Source organism: Pongo abelii, chromosome 4, assembly GCF_028885655.2.
Source record: "Pongo abelii isolate AG06213 chromosome 4, NHGRI_mPonAbe1-v2.0_pri, whole genome shotgun sequence".
Taxonomy (NCBI): domain Eukaryota; kingdom Metazoa; phylum Chordata; class Mammalia; order Primates; family Hominidae; genus Pongo; species Pongo abelii.
This window is the reverse complement of record NC_071989.2, coordinates 140,502,673-140,527,385: the sequence shown is the minus strand read 5'-3', so window position 1 is coordinate 140,527,385 and position 24,713 is coordinate 140,502,673. Positions and strand designations below refer to the sequence as shown.

Sequence of the window (24,713 nt, the reverse complement as noted above, 5' to 3'; positions counted from 1 at the left end):
TGTTAGGAAGCAGATGTGATCACGTGAATGTGAATTGTGAGTGAGAGGTAGGACCACTGTCTGTCTGTCTATGCTAGAGTCCTTGGGACTAGTGGGTGAGGAAAGGTGGGATGGGTTTTCTCCACCCTAATCTTTATTTCTCTTTCCATTCTAATTCTGGACAATGTTCAAATTCTACACGGGTTTGTGAGAGTAGTTTGAAAAAGGGATTTGTAGAGCTTCTCTAAGTGACCTCCCTGATTGCTAGCCATTTCCTACCCTCTCTTCTTTCCAACGTCCAGACTCCTCTCACAAACAAGCTTAGCTGAATCTGCCAACTTCATGAAGTTGTTAGAGGAAGAAAGGGCAGGAAAGCTTGGATACAAGGCATCAAAGACCAAGAAGGAGACATTGAGTAGTGTCCTTGAGGATTCTCTGGACCGTCTGGAAAACTGGGAGGTCTATGAGGGCCTCTGCTGTGGAGAGGATATCAAACTCACTGCTATGCTCTAAATGTTTGTGTCCCCCTGGAATTCATATGTCAAAATCATAACCTGCAAGGTGATAGTATTAGAAGGTGAGGTCTTTTGGGAGGTGATTAGTGCGCTTGTTAAAGAGACCCAAGAGAGCTTCCTGACCCCTCCCATTATGTGAGAACACAGCTAGAAGGCTCCATATGTGAACCAGAAAGCAGGCTCTTACCAGACAGTGAATCTGCTGGGTGCCTTCATCTTGGACTTCAAGCCTCTAAAACTGTGAAAAATAAGTTTCTCTTGTTTATAAGTCACTCAGTCAAAGGTATTTTGTCAGAGCAGCCCGGCTAGACAAAGACACTTGTAAAAATGGGAAAGGAGGTGGATGGGGTTGAAAGGGCTGCTTAGGGTCCTTGAGAGACCTTCAGATCACCTGATAATATGAATGCTTGGGACCTTGTCTTTGAAGGTTGAGATTTGGTTGAGAAAGTATTCCAGTCCTCAAACCTGTCCCTTAAATGCACCTCTGGGTCTCTCTCAGTGTTACAGTTATATTGAACACTTATTTTTATTGATGGCTAATTAGGTGCTAGGCATTAAGACCATTATTTATATTACTTTTTGACAATTTTTTATTAAATGCCTGTAGAAAAAAATTAAGTATTTTCTCAGTCTTTCATCATATCTGAATTATTGCACTCACTTTGATTAATTCATGGGACATTTTCTTAATAGCTTGTTAGTTTATTGCCTTTGTAAAGTTCCTTTTTGCCTGTATTTTGGTATGATTAGCATTAATGTTTTGTACTCACTGTGTTTCTGGCTCAGTACTAGTGATACATGTGGAAAAATAAATTAATATATGCCCCTTCTTTGGTAGAGTGTAGTCCATTAAAGGAAAATTTAAAATGTCAATCAGTGATTTTAATATGGTAGTGGTATGTGCAAAGTCTGGTGGCAACACAGAAGATGCAGTTAACTCTGCTTTAGGATAGAGAGGATTGAGAGTTCACAAGGAAAGGACTCTTGAATTAGAATTTCATGTAGACAGTGGTAGTAAGAGAAGTTTTAGGCTGATGCTGTTTCATGTGCAAATGTACAGTAAAAAAATTACACTATTTTGAGAACAGCAATAATTTTTTATATTAGAAGAACATAAAATTTGAAAAAGGAAACTATGGTGTTCAAGATGTTAATATATGCAGGCTTGTATTATGGAGAGTCAGGTGGATCATGACATAGAACTTGGATTTTGCTTTGTTGGGCAGTTCTCAAACTTAATTGTGCATAGGAATCGCTTGAGAATCTTGCAAAAGTACAGATCTTGATTCAGTAAGTTAGAGTAGAGCCTGAGAGTGCATTTCTAACAATCTCCCTGCTACATTGGGAGCAGCAAGGATATACAGAATAGAAAGCACTGTAAGGTTCAATCAGGGGAGTGAGCCAGTTACCTTGGACATTATAGAAAGACGACTCAAAGAGAAAGGCTGTTTCTTTCCAGCCCCATATAAATTGAATTGTTACCGTTGTACAAGTCCTGTGTAAGGGTGGCTTCCCTCATAGAGCTTGTAGATGTGAGGAGGAATGTTCCTGGGAGATAAGAAGCCATTGAATTGTTTATGTTTGTCATTTGTGCCAACCAAGAAAAGGACTTTTGTTTCAGTTCTGAGGGGTGAAGGAGGTGGGCATAAGGAGTGGGGCTAGTGCCTACAGCTAGAGGAGACTGGTACTTCAGCGAGAGCCTGTTGCTCTGTGCTCCCCAGGCACCACAGAAGCAGCAGAGACTTTTCCGTAGGTACTACCATGGCAAGAGGGCTCTACAGCTTCTCATCACTCACTTGGAAGAGGATGATGAGTGGGACATCATCAGGTATTATAATGTCATGTCTGAGGAGGAAATCAAAAGGATGAAGGAGATTGTGAAGCTCAAAGTAAGTTTCTCAGTTGGTTCTCACCACATTTTCCCTCTGCCACTTCCTGAGACCTACCTTGCTGTCATTATTTTAGAGAAACTTAAGGGAAAAGCTGGTAGCAGAGTTTTTTATGGTTTGTTGCCTTTTTCTTTTTAATTGACATAATTGTATATATTTATGGGGTACAGTGTGATATTTTGATATGTGTATATAATGTGTAATGATTAAATCACGGTAATTAGCATATCACCTCAAACATTTATCTGTGTGTGTGTGTGAACATTCAAAATCTGCTCTTCTAGATATATGAAAATAGAAAATTAATTGTTAATTATATTTACCTTACAGTGCTATAGAACACTAGAGCTTATTCCTCCTATCTAGCTTTTACATTTGTATCTATTAACCAACCTTTTGCTATCCCACCCTTTCTCTTACACTTCCCTGCCTCTAGTAACCACTATTCTACTCTCTTCTATGAAATCAATTTTTTTTAGCTTCAATATGTAAGTGAGACCATATGTTATTTATCTTTCTCTGCCTGGTTTAATTTCCCTTAACATAATGTCCTCCAGGCTCATCCATGTTGCTGTAAATGACAGAATTTCATTCCTTTTGTGGTTAAATAATATTCCACATATATATATATATATATATATATATATATATATACACATACCAGATTCTCTTTATCCATTCATGTTAATGGACACTTAGGTTGATTCCATATCTTGGCTATTGTGAAGAGTGCTACAATAAACATGGAATTGCAGATATTTCTTTGACATACTAATTTCCTTCCCTTTGGATATGTACCTAGTGGTAGGATTGCTGGATCATAAAGTAGTTCTATTTTAGTTTTTTTGAGAACCTCCATAATGTTTTCTATAATGGCTTTATTAATTTACATTCCTACCAACAGTGTGTAAGAGTTCCCTTTTCTCCACAGCCTTGCCAGCATTTGTTATTTTCTGTCTTTATTAAAATAGCCATTCTAACAGGTGTGAGAAAATATCTCATTGTGGTTTTGGTTTGCATTTGCCTGATGATTAGTGATGCTGAGCATTTTTTCATATACCTGTTGGCCATTTCTATGTCTTCTTTTAAGATGTCTGTTCAGCTTATTTGCCTATTTTTTAATCGGATTATTATTATTTTTTGCTATTGAGTTGTTTGAGTTCTTTGCATATTCTGGCTATCAATTCCTTGTCAGATGAATAGTTTGCAAATATTTCCTCCCATTCTGCAGGTTGTCTCTTCACTCTGTTGATTGTTTCCTTTGCTGTGGAGAAGGTTTTTTTGTTTGATATAATCTCATTTGTTTATTTTTGCTTTTGTTGCCTGTGCACAAAAGAGATCCTTGCCATAAAAATTTTTGCCCAAAGGATATGAACAGACACTTCTCAAAAGAAGACATTTATGCAGCCAACAGACATATGAAAAAATACTCATCATCACTGGTCATCAGAGAAATACAAATCAAAATCACAGTGAGATACCATCTCACTCCAGTTAGAATGGCAGTCATTAAAATGTCAGGCAACAACAGATGCTGGAGAGGATGTGGAGAAATAGGAATGCTTTTACACTGTTGGTGGGAGTGTATATTAGTCCAACCATTGTGGAAGAGAGTGTGGCGATTCCTCAAGGATCTAGAAGAAATACCATTTGACCCAGCAATCCCATTACTTGGGTATATACCCAAAGACTATAAGTCATGCTACTATAAAGACATATGCACACATATGTTTATTGCGGCACTGTTCACAATAGCAAAGACTTGGAACTAACCCAAATGTCCATCAATGATAGACTGGATTAAGAAAATGTGGCACATATACACCATGGAATACTATGCAGCCATAAAAAAGATGAGTTCATGTCCTCTGCAGGGACATGGGTGAAGCTGGAAACCATCATTCTCAGCAAACTATCACAGGGACGGAAAATCAAACACCACATGTTCTCACTTATAGGTGGGAGTTGAACAATGAGAACACGTGGACACAGGGAGGGGAACATCATACACTGGGGCCTGTCGTGGGGTGGGGGGCTGGGGGAGGGATAGCATTAGTAGGAGAAATACCTAATGTAAATGATGAGTTGATGGGTGCAGCAAACCAACATGGCACATGCATACCTATGTAACAGACCTGCACATTGTGCACATGTACCCTAGAACTTAAAGTATAATAATAAAAAAAAAAGAATAAAAATATAAATAAAAGTAAGTCTTGGTGCAAAAAAAAAAAAAAAAAACTTTGCCCAGACCAAATGTCTAGAAGTGTTTCCCCAATATTTTCTTCTCGTAGTTTCATAATTTGGGGTCTTACATTAAAGTAGTTCATTCATTTTGAGTTGATTTTTGCATATGGTGAAAGAGAGGGGTCTAGTTTCATTATTCTGCATGTGGGTATTCTGTTTTTCCAGCACCATTTATTTAAGAGGCTATTCCTTCCCCAGTACTGTTTTGGCATCTTTGTTGAAAATCAGTTGGCTGTAAATATATAGATTTATTTCTAGGTTCTTGGTGCTGTTCTATTTTTATGCTAGTACCATGCTGGGTTTGTTTAGCTTCTTGAATCTGTAATGTTTATGACTTTTACCAAATTTGTGAAAATTTTGGTCATTCTTTCTCTAGTTAGTTTTTCTACCACATTCTTTTTTTTCTTTTTCTGGGATTCCACTTATACATATGTAAGACCTTTCATTGTTGTCTGATAGTTCCCTGAGGCTCTGTTAATTTGTTTCTGTCCTCTCTTCTTCAGATTATATAAATCCATTGTCTACTGCTAATCTCAATGATTCTTCCCTCTGTCATCTCTATTTTCATGTTAACCCCATCTATTAAAGTTTTTAATTCAGACATTGTATTTTTCAGTTCTATAATTTTTAGTTATTTATTGTTGTTTTTTGTTCTTTTCTGAAACTTGTCTTCTTTTCACTATGAGTATTATTTTTCTTTACATCATTGAACATGACTGTAATTAACCACTCTGAAATCCTTGTCTGTGAATTCCAACATCTGTTTCATCTTTGGGTTGATCTCTGTGTCTTTTCTCTCGGAAATAGGTCACATGTTTCTGGTCCTTCACATGTCAAGCAACTTTCTATTGTATCCTGGTTGCTGCTGGGGGAACTCCAGATTCTGTTATATTCCTTTGAAGAATGTTGTCTTGAACTCCTGACCTCAAGTGATCCACCAGCCTTGGCTTCCCAAAGTGGTGGAATTACAGACATGAGCCACCATGCCTGGCCGGAAGAATGTTGTTGTTGTTAATTAGCAAGCAATTAACTTGGTTGGACACAAACTGCAAACTGTTTTTTTGTGCAGTATATTTCTTTTATTCTTGGCTGGGCTACTTGCAGTATAACCTACATATGTGTTGTTTAGCAGTCTGCCAGAGATTTGGGCAGAGTTTACACACAGATGGAGTGTCTCCATGCCTCTCTTTTTACTGGGATTTCCTTTTTACTTTTCAGAATTTGTGCTTGCTCCAGACTCTGTAATCTGATATTTTAGGTTAAGAAAACTGGGTTTTCTATCAAAATTTTAGCAGCTGTATATGCCATCAACTATGGTATGTCCTGAGGCTAATAGGCATTTTAAAAACAGGAAATCACCCTTTACTGTTCTCTTCATTCAAGGGTCAACTTCCACCCATTATCTGCCTGCTTTTGTTTACTCTCCATTGACTTCTACTAATTGTATTTTGTATTTTATCCAGAGTTTATAGTTGTTATCTGTGTGTGGGTCACTGTGATAGAAAAATGCTCAACCATATTTTTCACATCTTTTATTTTTAATAAAAATAATTTACTCATAGTAATTTTTTATTCTTATGATTCATATATTTGGTCTCAATTTGACATATTATTCTAGGTTAATTTTCTGTATTTATTATTTTATATTTTCCTGTTTTACTAGGATATATCTTGGAATTGGCCATTCTAGGTCAACTCCATTCTTTGATTTTTCTTCTTTCAAGGACTCCAGTTATACCTATGTTGCTCTTCTTTGTGATTCTTTTATATTTATCACTATTTCTGGCCCTGTTAACCTCTGTGTTCATTTTTGCTTCATTTTCTTGACTTTTCTCATTGTCCTCTGTGTTGTTTAGTACATTTTTGGTCATATCTCTTTCTTTCTTAGGCACATTATAATTTAGTATTTGTTTCTACGATTATTTTATCATTTTCTTCAATAACTTTCCTGAGTTTTATCAGTTTCTATTTTACATCTTTTGTTGTCCATATCCATTCTGAGTTTTTAAATTTCTGATTTTTGGCATTCTGTCATATCTACAGTTGTTTGCTTAATTATATTTAATTAATCTTACTGTATTTTATTATAGTTCTCTTTTTTTTTGGACAGGGCAGGATTGTTTTGTTGTGTTTTCAACTCCTGAGAAATTTTGATTATATTTTATGTTTTTCTATTTATAGTAACTTATGTGGATGTTGGGTTTAGTTTTATTTTTGTTGTTCATATGTTTATTTGTGTTGGATTTTCCTGAACCAGTGATCTTGAGTCAACTGTTTCTTTTATTTCCATAGTGAAATGCAGTTTTTTCAATTAAAGGTACTTTTATGGTATGTCTTCTTCAAATTGTTTCTTAATGTATAATTTTAATAGGGCTCTTACTCTCAGCCACTTCATTCTCTTCACCACCAAACCTCCAATGGACATTTCACTTTTCATGGTTCCTCTTTCACCCCAGGAACAGTGCCTTCCTTATACTATCTCTATGAGCTTTACAAGCTCTTGTGTTTAAAATATCCATAAGCCAGTTCTCTAATGCACTAAGTCTTAGATGTTCTCTCGGTACTTTTCCACTCAGGGTGGAGCCCTTTTCCTCTGAAAGCAGGACCTTAGATGATATATATGTTTACACCACATTAAAAGCACACTGCATCGTTTACTCTTTCTGCAGTCTGAGACTGGTTCTTGGCATAGTTGTCACTGGAGTACTCTGCTGACATTTAATATTTATTTATTCACTTCTAAGAAGACAGAAATTTGTACTATTCTGTGTTTCCCAGTTACAATGTAGGCATAAATAATGGGTAATTTTTTTCTTCGTTGGTGGTTTTCAGAAATTTATGTAGGTAAAGTTGCTTTTAGAAGGATGTCTTCTTCTATGACACCCTGTTACATTTCAAATAATCAGTGTCACTAACCAGAACTTTTTCAGCTGTTTGAATTTGCTTTTCTTTTCAGCAAATGACATATGCTATGCATGAATGTTAAAATAGCTGAAAAGAATTGCCTGTATTTAAATATTAAAAGAGTTGCCTATATTTAAATATTAAAAGAATCGCCTATATTTAAAGAATTGCCTTTTATTTGAATAAAATAAATATATTGCCTATGTTTAAATGAAATAGCTGAAAAATTGCCTATATTTAAATATTTAAATACATAAATCTACTATTTTTTATGTTAAGTATTTTTTTATCAATACTCATTTAGCCCTTACTAGATCATCCCTCAAGAGCAGTGCCGTCTTTGAAAATAGTCAAGGGATGGAAGAGGCAATCTTATTTGAAAAAACTTGTATCACTTCTACTGTCATACTTTGTAAAACATTTTTATTTAGAACATCTCAACAGGGGCCAAAATGCCTCATTTCTAACTGCCATACTTCACACAGAAATATAGGCATACCTCAGAGATATTGCAGGTTCAGTTCTCGACCACCACAATAAAGTTAGTATCACAATAACAAGAGAGCCTGTCCTTTGAAGCGTTGAAGCCAGGCATTGACATCTGCTCTCTAGCTATGAAAGTCCTAGATGGCACCTTCTTCCAATAGAAGAGTGTTTCATCTACATTGAAAATCTGTTGTTTAGTATAGCCACCTTCATCAGGGATCTTAGCTAGGTCTTCTGGATCACTTGCTGTAGCTTCTACCTTGCATTCTTGGGATCAAAAACTTTATTCGATCATGATGTCTTATCTGTCTGATATATTGATGGATTCAACTTACTAATGTTTTTCTTGCAGATTTTAAAATCTATGTACATGAGGTATATTGCTCTTTAATTTTCTTTTTCTATATTGTCTTTCTCTGGTTTTGTTATCAGGGTAATGCTCACCTCATGAATTGGGAACTCTTCCATACTCTTCTAGTTTCCAGATAGTTTATATAGAATTGCTAGTATTTCTTACTTATTTGGTAGAATTCACTAAATGGACCCATTTGTGCTGGAATTTTCTTTGTTGGAATATACTTTAATAAGTATGGGATCATTCACATTATTTCTTCTTGAATGAGCTTTTGGTAGTTTGTGTCTTTCAAGGAATGTGTTTGTTTCATCCAAGTTGTTAAATATATTAATGTCAGAGAAATCTGTAGTGATAGTCCTTTCATTCCTGATATAAGCAATTTGTTTCTTCTTTTTTTCAATATCAGTTTGACTAGAAGTTTCTTTAATTGATCTTTTCAAGGAGTTAACTTTTTAAAAAATTTTCAATAGGTTTTTGGGGAACAGGTGGTGTTTGGTTACATGAGTAAGTTCTTTAGTGGTGATTTTTGAGATTTTGGTGCACTTGTCACCCAAGCAGTGTACACTATATCCAATGTGTAGCCTTTTATTCCTCATCCCTTCTCACTTACCCCCGAATCCCCAAAGTTCAGTGTATTATATCATTCTTTTGCTTTTGCATCCTCATAGCTTAGCTCCTACTTATGAGTTAGAACATACGATGTTTGGTTTTCTATTCCTGATTTACTTCACTTAGAATAATGGTCTCCAATTCCATCCAGGTTGCTGAGAATGCCATTATTGTGTTCCTTTTTTATGCCTGAGTAGTATTCCATCATATGATTTATTTTCGTATGTCTTATGCTACTATAAATATGCATGTGCAAGTATCTTTTTTGTATAATGACTTCTTTTCCTCTGGGTGGATACCCAGGAGTGGGATTTCTGGATCAAATGGTAGATCTACATTTAGTTCTTTAAGGAATCTCGACACTGTTTTCTATAGTGGTTGTACTTAGTTCTTTAAGGACTCTCCACATTGTTTTCTATAGTGGTTGTACCAGTTTACATTCCCACCAACAGTGTAAAAGTGCTCCCTTTTCACTGCATCCACACCAACATCTATTATTTTTTGATATTTTGGTCATGGCCATTCTTTCAGGAGTGAGGTGGTATCATGTGGAGGTTTTGATTTGCATTTCCTTGATCATTAGTGATGTTGAGCATTTTTTTTCATATGTCTGTTGGCCGTTTCTGTACCTTCTTTTGAGAATTGGCTATTCATGTCCTTAGTCCACTTTTTGATGGGATTGTTTTGTTCTTGCTAATTTGTTTGAGTTCCTTGTAGATTCTGGATATTAGTCCTTTGTTGGATGTGTAGATTGTGAAGATTTTCTCCTACTCTGTGGGTTGTCTGTTAACTCTGCTGATTATTTCTTTTGCAGTGGGGAAGCTTTTTAGTTGAATTAAGTCCCATCTATTTATCTTTTTGTTTGTTTGTTTGTTTGCTTTTGGGTTCTTGGTCATGAAGTTTTTGCCTTCTAGTCAGTGTCCAGAAGGATTTTTTCAATGTTATCATCTAGAATCTTTATGGTTTCAGGTCTTAGATTTAAGCCTTTGATCCATCTTGTTGATTTTTGTATAAGGTGAGAGATGAGGATCTGGTTTCATTCTTCTACACGTGGCTTGTCAGTTATCTCAGCACCATTTGTTGAATAGGGTGTCCTTTCTCCACCTTATATTTTTGTTTGCTTTGTTAAAGATCAGTTGGCTGTAAGTATTTGGCTTTATTTCTGGATTCTGCAATCTGTTCCCTTGGTCTATGTGCCTGTTTTTATACCAATACCATGCTGTTTTGGTGATTATGGCCTTATAGTATAGTTTGAAGTCAGGTAATGTGATGCCTCCAGATTGTTCTTTTTGCTTAGTCTTGCTTTGGCTGTGGGGGCTCTTTTTTGGTTTCATATGAATTTTAGGATTGTTTTTTCTAGTTCTGTGAAGAATGATGTGGTATTTTAATGGGAATTGCATTGACTTTGTAGATTGCTTTTGGCAGTATGGTCATTTTCACAATATTGATTCTACCCATCCATGAGCATGGGATCTGTTTCCATTTGTTTGTGCCATCTATGATTTCTTTCAGCAGTGTTTTATAGTTTTCCCTGTAGAGGTCTTTCACCTTTCAAGGAGTTAACCTTTGGTTTCACAGATTTTCTCTATTATGTCTTGCTTTCATATTTCATTGATTTCTGCCCTTCTACATAAATTTTTTCCTTCTTCTTGCTTTGCATTTAATTTGTTGTTCTTTTTCTAGGCTCTTAGAGTAGAAGGTTAGGTTATTGACTGGAAACTTTTCTTTTCATAAAAACATTTAATAATCTACATTTTCTTGTAAGCATTGTTTTGACTATATTGTGCCAAAATTTGAAAAAAAAATTCTTACATTGGGATAAATTTTAGATTTATGTAATAGTTTTAAATAGAATATAGAGTTCTCTCATATATTTCATCATTTGCTCTAATGTTAATAACTTACATAACCATGGTACATTTTTCAAAACTGAAAAATTAACATTGATATATTACTATTACCTTAAGATCCAGACTTTATTCAGATTTAACCAACTTTTCTACTAATGTCCTTTTTCTGTTCTAGGATCCAACCCAAAATAGCACAGTGCATCTAGTCATCATGTCTCTTTCATTTATTCTTTCCTTATTTTTAAAGACCTTGATGGTTATTAAGAGTCATATGTTTTATAGAAGGGCCACCAACTTAGATTTTTCTGATGTTTTCTTATGATTACACCAAAGTTATCAATTTGAGGGAAGAATATACCCTTCATGTTGCATAATTTTAGGGGAATGTGACTGATGAAGTAAACTTTGATCACTTGGCCAAGGTCATCACACAAGTATGATATGTTGTCCCTACATGTAAATGCAACTCAAAATGTTTTCTAATTTCCTTTATGACTTCCACTTTGACTCATGAGTTATTTAGAAGCATGTTGCTTATTTCACAAATATTTGGGGATTTTCCAGATATTTCTGTTATTCTAATTTTATTCTGTTGTGGTCAGATAACATACTTTGTGTGCTTTCAGTTATTTTAAATTTGTTGAGGATTGTTTTATGACCAAGAATATGATTTAGCTTGATGAATGTTTCATGTGCACTTGAAAAGAATGTGTATTCTGCTGTTGTTTAGTTGAATGCTCTATAAATATCAACTAGGTAAAGTTGGTTGATAGTGTTGTTCAGGTCTTCTGTATCCTTACTTATTTTTTCTCTATTTTTTCTATCATTTATTGAGGACTGTTGAGGTGTAACTGTAATTGTGGGTTTGTATGTTTTTATTCAGGTCTATCATTTTTGCTTCATGTATTTTGAAACTCTTGGTTAGGTAAGTACATAATTAGGATTGTTATGTATTCTTGGTTAATTTATCACTTTATCATCGTATAATGTCCCTGTTTATATATATATTTATATATATATAAATATATATTTTATTTTTATGTATATATATTTTTATATATAAATATTTATATTTATATATTTTATATATAAATATAAAAAAATATATAAAATATTTCTTGTTCTGAAGTCTACTTTTTTGATACTAATGTAGCTGCTCTAGCTTTCTTTTGATTTATGTTTCAACAATATATCATTTTCCATCATTTTATTTTTATTAAATTAATATACTTTATTTTTAAAAGAAGTTTTAGGTTTACAAAAAACTTAGCATAAAGTACAGTGCTTCTATAATCCCCTACCCCCATATAGTTTCTCCTATTATTAACATCTTGCTTTCACGTGGTGTATTTGTTACAAGTGATGCACAAATATGGATACATTATTATTATTATTATTTTGAGACAGAGTCTCCCTCTGTCACCCAGGCTGGAGTGCAGTGGCATGATCTCGATCTCGGCTCACTGAAACCTCCACCTCCTGAGTTCAAGCTATTCTTCTGCCTCAGCCTCCTGAGTAGCTGGATCTACAGGCATGCACCACCATGCCTGGCTAATTTTTTCATTTTCAGTAGAGATGGGGTTTCACCATGTTGGCCAGGCTGGTCTCGAACTCTTGACCTCAAGTGATCCGCCTGCCTCAGCCTTCCAAAGTGCGGGGATTACAGGCATGAGCCACAGCACCCAGCCTGATACATTATTATTAACTAAAGTCCACAATTCACATTAGAGTTCTCTCTTTGTGTCGTACAGTTCCGTAGATTTTGACAATTGTATGACATGTGTCCACCGTTACAGTTTTATACAGCATAGTTTCATTGCCCAAAAAATGTTCTGTGCTCCACTTACTCATCATTCCCTCTGCCCGCAAACTCCTGGCAACCGCTGGTCTTTTTACCATCTGTATAGTTTTGCCTTTTCCAGAATGTGATGTAATTTGAGTCATACATTATTTAGCCTTCTCAGATTGTTTTCTTTCACTTAGCAACATGCATTTAAGGTTTCCCCCTGTCTTTTTGTGTCTTGATAGCTCATTTCCTTATATTGCCAAATAATATTTTATTGTATGGCTGTATCAGTTTGTTTATCCATTCATCTATTGGAGGACGTCTTGGTTGTATCCAGGTTTTGGCAATTATGAATAAAGCTACTGTGAACATTTGTATGCAGGTGTTTGGGTGTACTTGGATTTTCAACTGATTTGGGTAAATACCAAGTAGCATGATTGCTGGATTGTATAGTAAGACTATGTTTAGCTTTGTAAGAAACTGCTGAACTCTCTTCCAAAATGGCTATAGCATTTTGCATTCCTACCAACAGTGTATAAGAGTTTCTATAGCTATATGTCCTCACCAATATTTGGTGTTGCCTGTGTTTTGGATTTTCATCATTCTGACAGATGCATAGTGATATCTCATTGGTGTTTTAATTTACAATTCCCTAATGACATATAATATTTAGCGTTTTTTTTTCCCCCTGAGATGGAGTCTTGCTCTGTTGCCCAGGCTGGAGTGTAGTGGTGCGGTCTCAGCTCACTGCAACCTCCGCCTCTCGAGTTCAAGCAATTCTCCTGCCTCAGCCTCCCAAGTAGCTGGGATTACAGGCGCCTGCCACCATGCATGGTTAATTTTTGTATTTTTAGTAGAGAAAGGGTTTCACCATGTTGACCAGGCTGGTCTCGAACTCCTGACCTTGTGATCTGCCCGCCTCAGCCTCCCAAACTGCTGGGATTACAGGTGTGAGCCACCACGCCTGGCCAATATTTAGCATCTTTTCATATACTTACTTGCTATTTGTATATCTTCTTTGATGAGGTGTGTTTGTTTAGATATTTTTGCCCATTTTTAAAGTTGGGTTATTTATTTTCTTATTGTTGAGTTTTGAGAGTTCTTTATATATTTTTAATAATAGTCCTTTATCAGATATGTGTTTTGCAAATATTTTCTCCCAGTCTGTGGCTTTTCTTTTTATTCTCTTGACATATTTTACTTTTAACCCATCTTTGCCTTTATGTTTAGGGTTAGCTCCTTATAGAAAGCATATAATCATGCCCTTTTCATCCAATTGAACAATCTCTTTTAATTTGTATGTTTAGACCATTTATGCTTAATATAGTTATTGATATAGTTGGACTAAAATCTGTCATTTTTCTTGCTATTTTTTATTTGTTCCATCTGTTTTTTGTTCTTTTTTTCCCCTTTTCTGCCTGCTTTTGAATTGGCTATTTTTTTTATTATACTTTAAGTTTTAGGGTACATGTGCACAATGTGCAGGTTTGTTACATGTGTATACATGTGCCATGTTGGTGTGCTGCCCCCATTAACTCGTCATTTACATTAGGTATATCTCCTAATGCTATCCCTCCCCCCTCCCCCCACCCCACAACAGGCCCCAGTGTGTGATGTTCCCCTTCCTCTGTCCATGTGTTCTCATTGTTCAATTCCCACCTACAAGTGAGAACATGCAGTGTTTGGATTTTTTGTCCTTGCAATAGTTTGCTGAGAATGATGGTTTCCAGCTTCATCCATGTCCCTATAAAGGACATGAACTCATCATTTTTTATGGCTGCATAGTATTCCATGGTGTATATGTGCCACATTTTCTTAATCCAGTCTATCATTGTTGGACAATTTTTTATGCTGTTTTTTTCCTTCCATTATTGGCTTATTTATAACCTCTTTTAAGCAAATTTTAGTGGTTGTCCTTAAGTTTACAGTATGCACCTTTAATTAATCACAGTCAGCCTTCAAATAGTATGTATAATACATATAAGGTTTAAGAACTTTATGATACTCCTAATTTTTTCCTCCCAATTTTGTGCTATAGTTTTCATGCACTTTATTATATACTATGATCCAACATACTGCTACTATTTTTTGCTTTAGACAATTATGTTTTAGATAATTAAAAATAAGAAAAAATATTTTATGTTTATCTTCATTTATCCATTCCCAGACATCTTTATTACTTTGTGTAGATTCAAGTTCTTGTAGGGCAGGTCTGTGGATAATGAATTATCTCAGCTTTTATTTGTCTGAAAAGATATTTAGGAATTTGAGTTTCCAGTCCAGCATAAGGAGTTTTAAAAAGTTGCCACTCCGGCCGGGCGCGGTGGCTCATGCCTGTAATCCCAGCACTTTGGGAGGCTGAGGCAGGCAGATCACGAGGTCAGGAGATCGAGACCATCCTGGCCAACATGGTGAAACCCCGTCTCTATTAAAAATATAAAAATTAGCTGGGCATGCTGGCGGGCGCCTGTAGTCCCAGCTACTTGGGAGGCTGAGGCAGGAGAATCGCTTGAACCCGGGAGGTGGAGATTGCAGTGAGCCGACATCACGCCATTGCACTCCAGCCTGGGTGACAGAGCGAGACGCCATCTCAAAAAAAAAAAAAAAAAAAGTTGCCATTCCATCCTAACAACAAATAAAAACTGAACAAGCTGAAGAATTCACAATCTTCTTAGATCTATAAGAGAGGTGAGGTCACAAGGTAAACTTCTGCCCCCAGAATTGGGGAGAAAAACAGGCAGATACAGAAAATCACAACTTACCAGAGCGGAAACCCACCTCCATGAGAACAAGTACCAGGATAGAAAAACCTGAACTATAGTTGACAAATTGTGGAGGCTCAGTGTGGACAAGCCTGAGTAATAAAAACCCCAGGGGATCCCAGTCATCAGGTATCCCTCACGCTTCTGTAAGTTTTATGTGAAGATTGGAGAAAAATCTCCTTACGCTTCCAGCAGGGGGAGGAAAAAGGAACGTTTTTGTAATATGTCAGAGCATTCTGTTCTTGACCAGACCTGAGCCTAACCTGCTGAAGTTTTATAAGAGCTCGACCCATCTGGGGCAAGGGAAATAACTCCAGCCCCCTCTGTCTATCCTTTCCCATTTAAAGGGGGGATAAAAAGCTGAAAAGGACTGGTGAAGTTCACTGTCTAGCAACACAGGCTCACCAAAAGACCGAGATCTAATCATAGGACTATGGAACACTTCCCCACCCTCTGTATCTTACCACTACATTACTAAAAGCCTATGTAGCCAGGCGCGGCAGCTCATGCCTGTAATCCCAGCACTTTGGGAGGCCAAGGCGGGAGAGTCACTTGAGGCCAGGAGTTCAAGACCATCCTGGCCAATATGGTGAAACCCCATCTCTACTAAAAATAAAAAAAATAGCTGGGCGTGGTGGCACACACCTGTAATCCCAGCTACTCGGGAGGCTGAGGCAGAAGAACCACTTGAACCCTGAAGGCAGAGGTTGCAGTGAGCTGAGATCACGCCACTGCACTCCAGCCTGGGCAACAAAGTGCGACTCTGTCTCAAAAACAAATAAACACACAACCTAAAAGCCTTTTTACCACAATTCCTTTTACCCCATACACCTTTCAGCAGTGTGCTACAAGGCATATTAAAAGGCAAAAAACACAATTGGAAGAGACAGAGCAACCATCAGAATCAGACCCAGATCTGGCAAGGATGTGAGAATTATCAGACTGGGAATTTTAAACAACTATGATTAATATGCCAAGGGCACTAATAGAAAAAGTAGGTAACATGCAAGAACAGATGAGTAATGTAAGCAGAGAAATGCAAACTCTAAGAAAGATTTAAATCAAAGGAAGATGCTGGAAATAAAAACATAGTAACTGAAATTAAGAATACCTTTGGTTAAGCTCATCAGCATACTGGACACAGATGAGGAAAGAAACAGTGAGACTAAAGATATGTCAATAGAAATTTCCCAAAATGAAAGGCAAAGAGGAAATAAAACTTTAAAAAACAGAATATCCAAGAACTGTAAGACAACCACAAAAATGTAAGTACATGTAATGATAGTATTGGAGAAGAAACTGAGAAAGGAACAGAAGCAATATTTGAAGCAGTAAGGAAATAATTTTCCTCAAATTAATGTCAGACATCAAACCACAGATCTAAGAATCAGAGAACACCAAATAGGATAAAATTTTAAAAAGCCCCCAAAATGAAAAACTATACCTAGGCATATCATATTAAAACTGCAGAAATTTTCAGATAAAGAAAAAAAAATCTTCAAAGAAAGCCGGGGGTGGGGGTGGGGGAATCTTATCTATAAAGGAGCAAAGATAAGACATATTTCTACCTTCTGAGAAATCATGCAAGCAAGAAAAAATTGGAGTGAAAAATTAAAGCATTGAGAGAAAAAAAAAAACAAACCCACCAACCTACAATTCTGTCCCTGCAGAATTATCCTTCAAAAGTGAAGATGAGATAAAGACTTTCTCAGATAAACAAAAATCGAATGAAATTGTTGCCAGTAGATCTTCCTTGTAAGAACTGTTAAAAGAAGTTGTTCAGGGAGAAGGAAAATGATATAGGTCAGAATCTCAGATCTATATAAAGAAAGCATCAGAGAAGGAGTAAGTAAATATAAAATAAACACATTTTTCTTATTCTTAATTGATGTAACTGATAACACTTTGTTTAACAATATTAAAAAGATACTCCTCGAGAAGAGCAACTCCAAGACACATAATTGTCAGATTCACCAAAGTTGAAATGAAGGAAAAAATGTTAAGGGCAGCCAGAGAGAAAGGTCGGGTTACTCACAAAGGGAAGCCCATCAGACTAACAGCGGATCTCTCGGCAGAAACTCTACAAGCCAGAAGAGAGTGGGGGCCAATATGCAACATTCTTAAAGAAAAGAATTTTCAACCCAGAATTTCATATCCTGCCAAACTAAGCTTCATAAGTGAAGGAGAAATAAAATACTTTACAGACAAGCAAATGCTGAGAGATTTTGTCACCACCAGGCCTGCCCTAAAAGAGCTCCTGAAGGAAGCACTAAACATGAAAAGGCACAACCGGTACCAGCTGCTGCAAAATCATGCCAAAATGTAAAGACCATCGAGACTAGGAAGAGACTGCATCAACTAACGAGCAAAATAACCAGCTAACATCATAATGACAGGATCAAATTCACACATAACAATATTAACTTTAAATGTAAATGGACTAAATGCTCCAATTAAAAGACACAGACTGGCAAATTGGATAAAGAGTCAAGACCCATCAGTGTGCTGTATTCAGGAGACCCATCTCACGTGCAGAGACACACATAGGCTCAAAATAAAAGGATGGAGGAAGATCTACCACACAAATGGAAAACAAAAAAAGGCAGGGGTTGCAATCCTAGTCTCTGATAAAACAGACTTTAAACCAACAAAGATCAAAAGAGACAAAGAAGGCCATTACATAATGGTAAAGGGATCAATTCAACAAGAAGAACTGACTATCCTAAATATATATGCACCCAATACCGGAGCACCCAGATTCATAAAGCAAGTCCTGAGTGACCTACAAAGAGACTTAGACTCCCACACATTAATAATGGGAGACTTTAACGCCCCACTGTCAACATTAGACAGATCAATGAGACAGAAAGTCAACAAGAATACCCAGGAATTGAACTCAGCTCTGCACCAAGCAGACCTAATAGACATCTACAGAAGTCTCCACCCCAAATCAACAGAATATACATTTTTTTCAGCATGACACCACACTTATTCCAAAATTGACCACATAGTTGGAAGTAAAGCTCTCCTCAGCAAATGTAAAAGAACAGAAATTATAACAAACTATCTCTCAGATCACAGTGCAATCAAGCTAGAACTCAGGATTAAGAATCTCACTCAAAACCGCTCACCTACATGGAAACTGAACAACCTGCTCCTGAATGACTACTGGGTACATAACGAAATGAAGGCAGAAATAAAGATGGTCTTTGAAACCAACAAGAACCAAGACACAACATACCAGAATCTCTGGGATGCATTCAAAGCAGTGTGTAGAGGGAAATTTATAGCACTAAATGCCCACAAGAGAAAGCAGGAAAGATCCAAAATTGACACCCTAACATCGCAATTAAAAGAACTAGAAAAGCAAGAGCAAACACATTCAAAAGCTAGCAGAAGGCAAGAAATAACTAAAATCAGAGCAGAACTGAAGGAAATAGAGACACAAAAAACCCTTCAAAAAATTAATGAATCCAGGAGCTGGTTTTTTGAAAGGATCAACAAAATTGATAGACCGCTAGCAAGATTAATAAAGAAAAAAAGAGAGAAGAATCAAATAGATGCAATAAAAAATGATAAAGGGGATATCACCACCGATCCCACAGAAATACAAACTACCATCAGAGAATACTACAAACACCTCTATGCAAATAAACTAGAAAATCTAGAAGAAATGGATAAATTCCTTGACACATATACTCTCCCAAGACTAAACCAGGAAGAAGTTGAATCTCTGAATAGACCAATAACAGGAGCTGAAATTGTGGCAATAATCAATAGCTTACCAACCAAAAAGAGTCCAGGACCAGATGGATTCACAGCCGAATTCTACCAGAGGTACAAGGAGGAACTGGTACCATTCCTTCTGAAACTATTCCAATCAATAGAAAAAGAGGGAATCCTCCCTAACTCATTTTATGAGGCCAGCATCATCCTGATACCAAAGCCGGGCAGAGACACAACCAAAAAAGAGAATTTTAGACCAATATCCTTGATGAACATTGATGCAAAAATCCTCAATAAAATACTGGCAAACCAAATCCAGCAGCGCATCAAAAGCTTATCCACCATGATCAAGTGGGCTTCATCCCTGGGATGCAAGGCTGGTTCAATATACGCAAATCAATAAATGTAATCCAGCATATAAACAGAACCAAAGACAAATACCACATGATTATCTCAATAGATGCAGAAAAGGCCTTTGACAAAAATTCAACAACCCTTCATGCTAAAAACTCTCAATAAATTAGGTATTGATGGGACTATCTCAAAATAATAAAAGCTATCTATGACAAACCCACAGCCAATATCATACTGAATGGGCAAAAACTGGAAGCATTCTCTTTGAAAACTGGCACAAGACAGGGTTGCCCTCTCTCACCACTCCTATTCAACATAGTGTTGGAAGTTCTGGCCAGGGCAATTAGGCAGGAGAAGGAAATACAGGGTATTCAATTAGGAAAAGAGGAAGTCAAATTGTCCCTGTTTGCAGACAACATGATTGTATATCTAGAAAACCCCATTGTCTCAGCCCAAAATCTCCTTAAGCTGATAAGCAACTTCAGCAAAGTCTCAGGATACAAAATCAATGTACAAAAATCACAAGCATTCTTACACACCAATAACAGACAAACAGAGAGCCAAATCATGAGTGAACTCCCATTCACAATTGCTTCAAAGAGAATAAAATACCTAGGAATCCAACTTACAAGGGACGTGAAGGACCTCTTCAAGGAGAACTACAAACCACTGCTCAAGGAAATAAAAGAGGATACAAACAAATGGAAGAACATTCCATGCTCATGGGTAGGAAGAATCAATATCGTGAAAATGGCCATACTGCCCAAGGTAATTTACAGATTCAATGCCATCCCCATCAAGCTACCAATGACTTTCTTCACAGAATTGGAAAAAACTACTTTAAAGTTCATATGGAACCAAAAAAGAGCCCACATCGCCAAGTCAATCCTAAGCCAAAAGAACAAAGCTGGAGGCATCACACTACCTGACTTCAAACTATACTACAAGGCTACAGTAACCAAAACAGCATGGTACTGGTACCAAAACAGAGATATAGATCAATGGAACAGAACAGAGCCCTCAGAAATAACGCTGCATATCTACAACTATCTGATCTTTGACAAACCTGAGAAAAACAAGCAATGGGGAAATGATTCCCTATTTAATAAATGGTGCTGGGAAAACTGGCTAGCCATATGTAGAAAGCTGAAACTGGATCCCTTCCTTACACCTTATACAAAAATCAATTCAAGATGGATTAAAGACTTAAACATTAGAACTAAAACCATAAAAACCCTAGAAGAAAACCTAGGCATTACCATTCAGGACATAGGCATGGGCAAGGACTTCATGTCTAAAACACCAAAAGCAATGGCAACAAAAGCCAAAATTGACAAATGGGATCTAATTAAACTAAAGAGCTTCTGCACAGCAAAAGAAACTACCATCAGAGTGAGCAGGCAACCTACAAAATGGGAGAAAATTTTCGCAATCTACTCATCTGACAAAGGGCTAATATCCAGAATCTACAATGAACTCAAACAAATTTACAAGAAAAAAACAAACAACCCCATCAAAAAGTGGGTGAAGGACATGAACAGACACTTCTCAAAAGAAGACATTTATGCAGCCAAAAAACACATGAAAATGTGCTCACCATCACTGGCCATCAGAGAAATGCAAATCAAAACCACAATGAGATACCATCTCACACTAGTTAAAATGGCAATCATTAAAAAGTCAGGAAACAACAGGTACTGGAGAGGATGTGGAGAAATAGGAACACTTTTACACTGTTGGTGGAACTGTAAACTAGTTCAACCATTGTGGAAGTCAGTGTGGTGATTCCTCAGGGATCTAGAACTAGAAATGCCATTTGACCCAGCCATCCCATTACTGGGTATATACCCAAAGGACTGTAAATCATGCTGCTATAAAGACACATGCACACGTATGTTTATTGCGGCACTCTTCACAATAGCAAAGACTTGGAACCAACCCAAATGTCCAACAATGATAGACTGGATTAAGAAAATGTGGCACATATGCACCATGGAATACTATGCAGCCATAAAAAATGATGAGTTCATGTCCTTTGTAGGGACATGGATGAAATTGGAAATCATCATTCTCAGTAAACTATCGCAAGAACAAAAAATCAAGCACCGCATATTCTCACTTATAGGTGGGAATTGAATAATGAGAACACATGGAGACAGGAAGGGGAACATCACACACCAGGGACTGTTGTGGGGTGGGGGGGAGGGGGGAGGGGTAGCATTGGGAGATATACCTAATGCTACATGACGAGTTAGTGGGTGCAGCGCACCAGCATGGCACATGTATACATATGTAACTAACTTGCACATTGCGCACATGTACCCTAAAACCTAAAGTATAATAGTAATAAAAAATGGATTCAATTTTGTGTGTGTATATAAATATACACATTTATGTGTGCTTATGAATAAGTGAAATGAATGACAGCAGTGATGCAAGGGATGGGAGGGAGAATTAGAAATACTTGGTTATTAGGTACTTGTACTATATGGGAAGTGGTATAGTATTGTTTGAAAATGGATTGGGGTTAGTTATAAAAGTATATTTCAAACTCTAGGACAACCACTTTAAAAAGTAAGAAAAAGAAGTATAATTGGTATGGTAAGAAAAGAAAGAAAATGGAATTATAGAAAATGCTCAATTAAAACCACAGAAGGCAGAAAAAGAGTGGAAGACAGAAATAGGAACAAAGAACAAAGGCAACAAATAGAAAACAGTAACACATATGGCAGATCAAACTCTATCAGTAAACACTTCACAGTCACTCTGGAAGGCAGTTTGGCTGTCTCTTACAAAATTAAACATGCTCTTAGCAGATGATCCAGCCATTGCACTCCTTAGAATTTACCCAAATAAGTTACAAACTTATGTTCACCCAAAACAGCTGCATACAGCTGTTTATAGCAGCTTTCTTCATAGTTGCCAAAACCTGGAAGCAACCAAGATGTCTTGCTTCCAAGTTTGGAAGGATGGATGGATAAATAAACTGATACATCCAGGCAATGAAATATTGTTCAGTGCTAAAAGGAAATGCACTATCAAGCTATAAAAAGACATGGAGGAACCTTAAATGCATATTGCTAAGTGAAAGAAGCTCATCTGAGAAGGCCAGCTTCAAGTGATTCTCATGCCTCAACCTCCCGAGTAGCTGGGATTACAGGTGCATGCCACCATGCCTGGCTAATTTTTTCATTTTTAATAGAGACAGGGTTTCACCATGTTGGCCATGCTGGTCTTGAACTCTTGACCTCAAGTGATCCGCCCACCTCGGCCTCCCAAAGTGGTAGGATTACAGGCATGAGCCACCATGCCCACCCCCATTATATGTTTGTCAAAACCCACAGAATGTACACCACCAAGAGTAAACCCTAATATAAACTGTGGACCCGGGATGATAATGATGTGACAATGTAGGTTCATTGATCTAACACATGTACCACTGTGATGCAGTACATCAATAGTGGGGATGTTTATGCATGTGTAGGGGCATGGATAGATGAGGAGCCTGTACTTCCTGCTTAATTTTGCTGTGAACCTAAAACTGCTGTTTTTTAAAAGATTTTTTCCCCTTCAATTTAAAAGATTATTTCACTTGGTGTAGAATTCTAGGTTGATAGCAATTTTTTTTTCTTTTATTCCTTTAAAGATCTCACACCATTGTCTTCTGGATTATATAATTTCTGAATATGTCTGATGTAATTCTTATCTTGTTTATCTGTGTGTAATGTTTCTTTTTATCTTGTTATGTTTAAGATTTTCTATTTGTTTTTGCTTTTCAGCAGTTTAAATATAACGTATCTTTCTAAGTGTGATTTCTTTTAGTGGTGGTGGCGTATTTATCCTGATTGTAATCTCTGAGTTTATTTTTTTTAAAAAATACATATATATATATTTAATATATATCTAGATATATATATTTTTATATATTTATTTATTTTAGAGACAGGGTCTTGCTGTGTTGTCCAGACTGGTGTTGAACTCCTGGTTTCAAGTGATCCTCCCACCTGGGATTACAGGCATGAGCCACCATGCCCAATCATCTCTCTGAGCTTCTTGGATCTGTAGTTTGTATCTTTCATTATTTTCTGAAGATTCTTGGCTAATTTCTCTTTAAATATTTCTTATTTAAAAAATATCTGCTTCAAATACCTAATATAGATGACGGGTTGATGGGTGCAGCAAACCATCATGGCACATGTATACCTATGTAACAAACCTGCACGTTCTGTGCATGTATCCCAGAACTTAAAGTATAATAAAAAAAAATTTAAAAAAGAAAAATTAAAATAAAATCTACTTCCTTCCTCTGGAATTTTAAAGCTTAGGAGAAGAGTTGTGTACACTTCCAGAAAAAAAGTGGAGTTGAGTCAGTTTATTAGGATGTGGTGTGGGTTTGGGATTTTTTTGTTTTTGTTTTTGTGGTTGCCTTCAGTGTACCTCCAACTTCAAAGCATTGTGCTTAGAGTAGAGGCTGGGTTTCCAGAGGTTTTTTGTTTTGTTTTCTTAAAATGTTCCTGCTTTACTTGCAGCTTTCAGAATTCCCAATGCACCTGTACCTTGGAGGGATGTTTCTTGATGCGTGCTTGCCCCTTGCCCAGCAGTGGTATCCTGTTCCTTGTTACTCATGCTTGCTAGTCCAGTGATGGGGACCAGTGAGGACTCTCTACTGTCCTGGTCCAGCCTCACTATTAGACAGGCTGAAAGTTCTGTCAGCCTGTGGGAAGGGCAGGAAATGGCCTGGCCCAAGTTCATTAGAGGTTTTTGTTATTGGTTTGTTTGTTTGTTTGTTTTTTTTGAGACAGAGTCTTGTTCTGTCACCCAGGCTGGAGTGCAGTGGTGCAATCTCAGCTCACTGCAACTTCTGCCTCCTGGGTTCAAGCAATTCTCCTGCCTCAGCTCCTGAGTAGAGGGGATTACAGGCATGTGCCACTATGCCCAACTAATTTTTGTATTTTTAGTAGAGAAGGGGTTTGCCATGTTGGCCAGGCTTGTCTCAAACTCCTGACCTCAAGTGATCCACCCATTTCAGCCTCCCGAAGTGTTGAGATTACAGGTGTGAGCCATCGCACCTGCATGAGGTGTTCTACCACTGTTGGAAGGGTAGAATGTTCTTTCCAGGTCAAGATCCATCAGAGAAACAAGGAAAAGTGTGGCTGTCTTGGAGAGGGGATCAGGATCACCAGGAAATCTCCAGACATGGAGAGCCAGTCTTTCTTGTGAGCATCCAGTAAAGGTCTGTGGAGAAAAATGT

At 37.0% G+C, this 24,713-nt stretch overlaps 1 long non-coding RNA gene across 1 annotated transcript; it reads left to right on the top strand.

Annotated features, from left to right (window-relative positions):
• The first annotated feature begins 2,050 nt into the window (after positions 1–2,050).
• On the top strand, positions 2,051–23,754 carry LOC134761462 (uncharacterized). The gene is made up of 3 exons (XR_010140100.1): positions 2,051–2,383; positions 11,718–11,759; positions 23,403–23,754. It is a non-coding gene; the product is annotated as an uncharacterized LOC134761462 (long non-coding RNA).
• Positions 23,755–24,713: the final 959 nt, after the last annotated feature.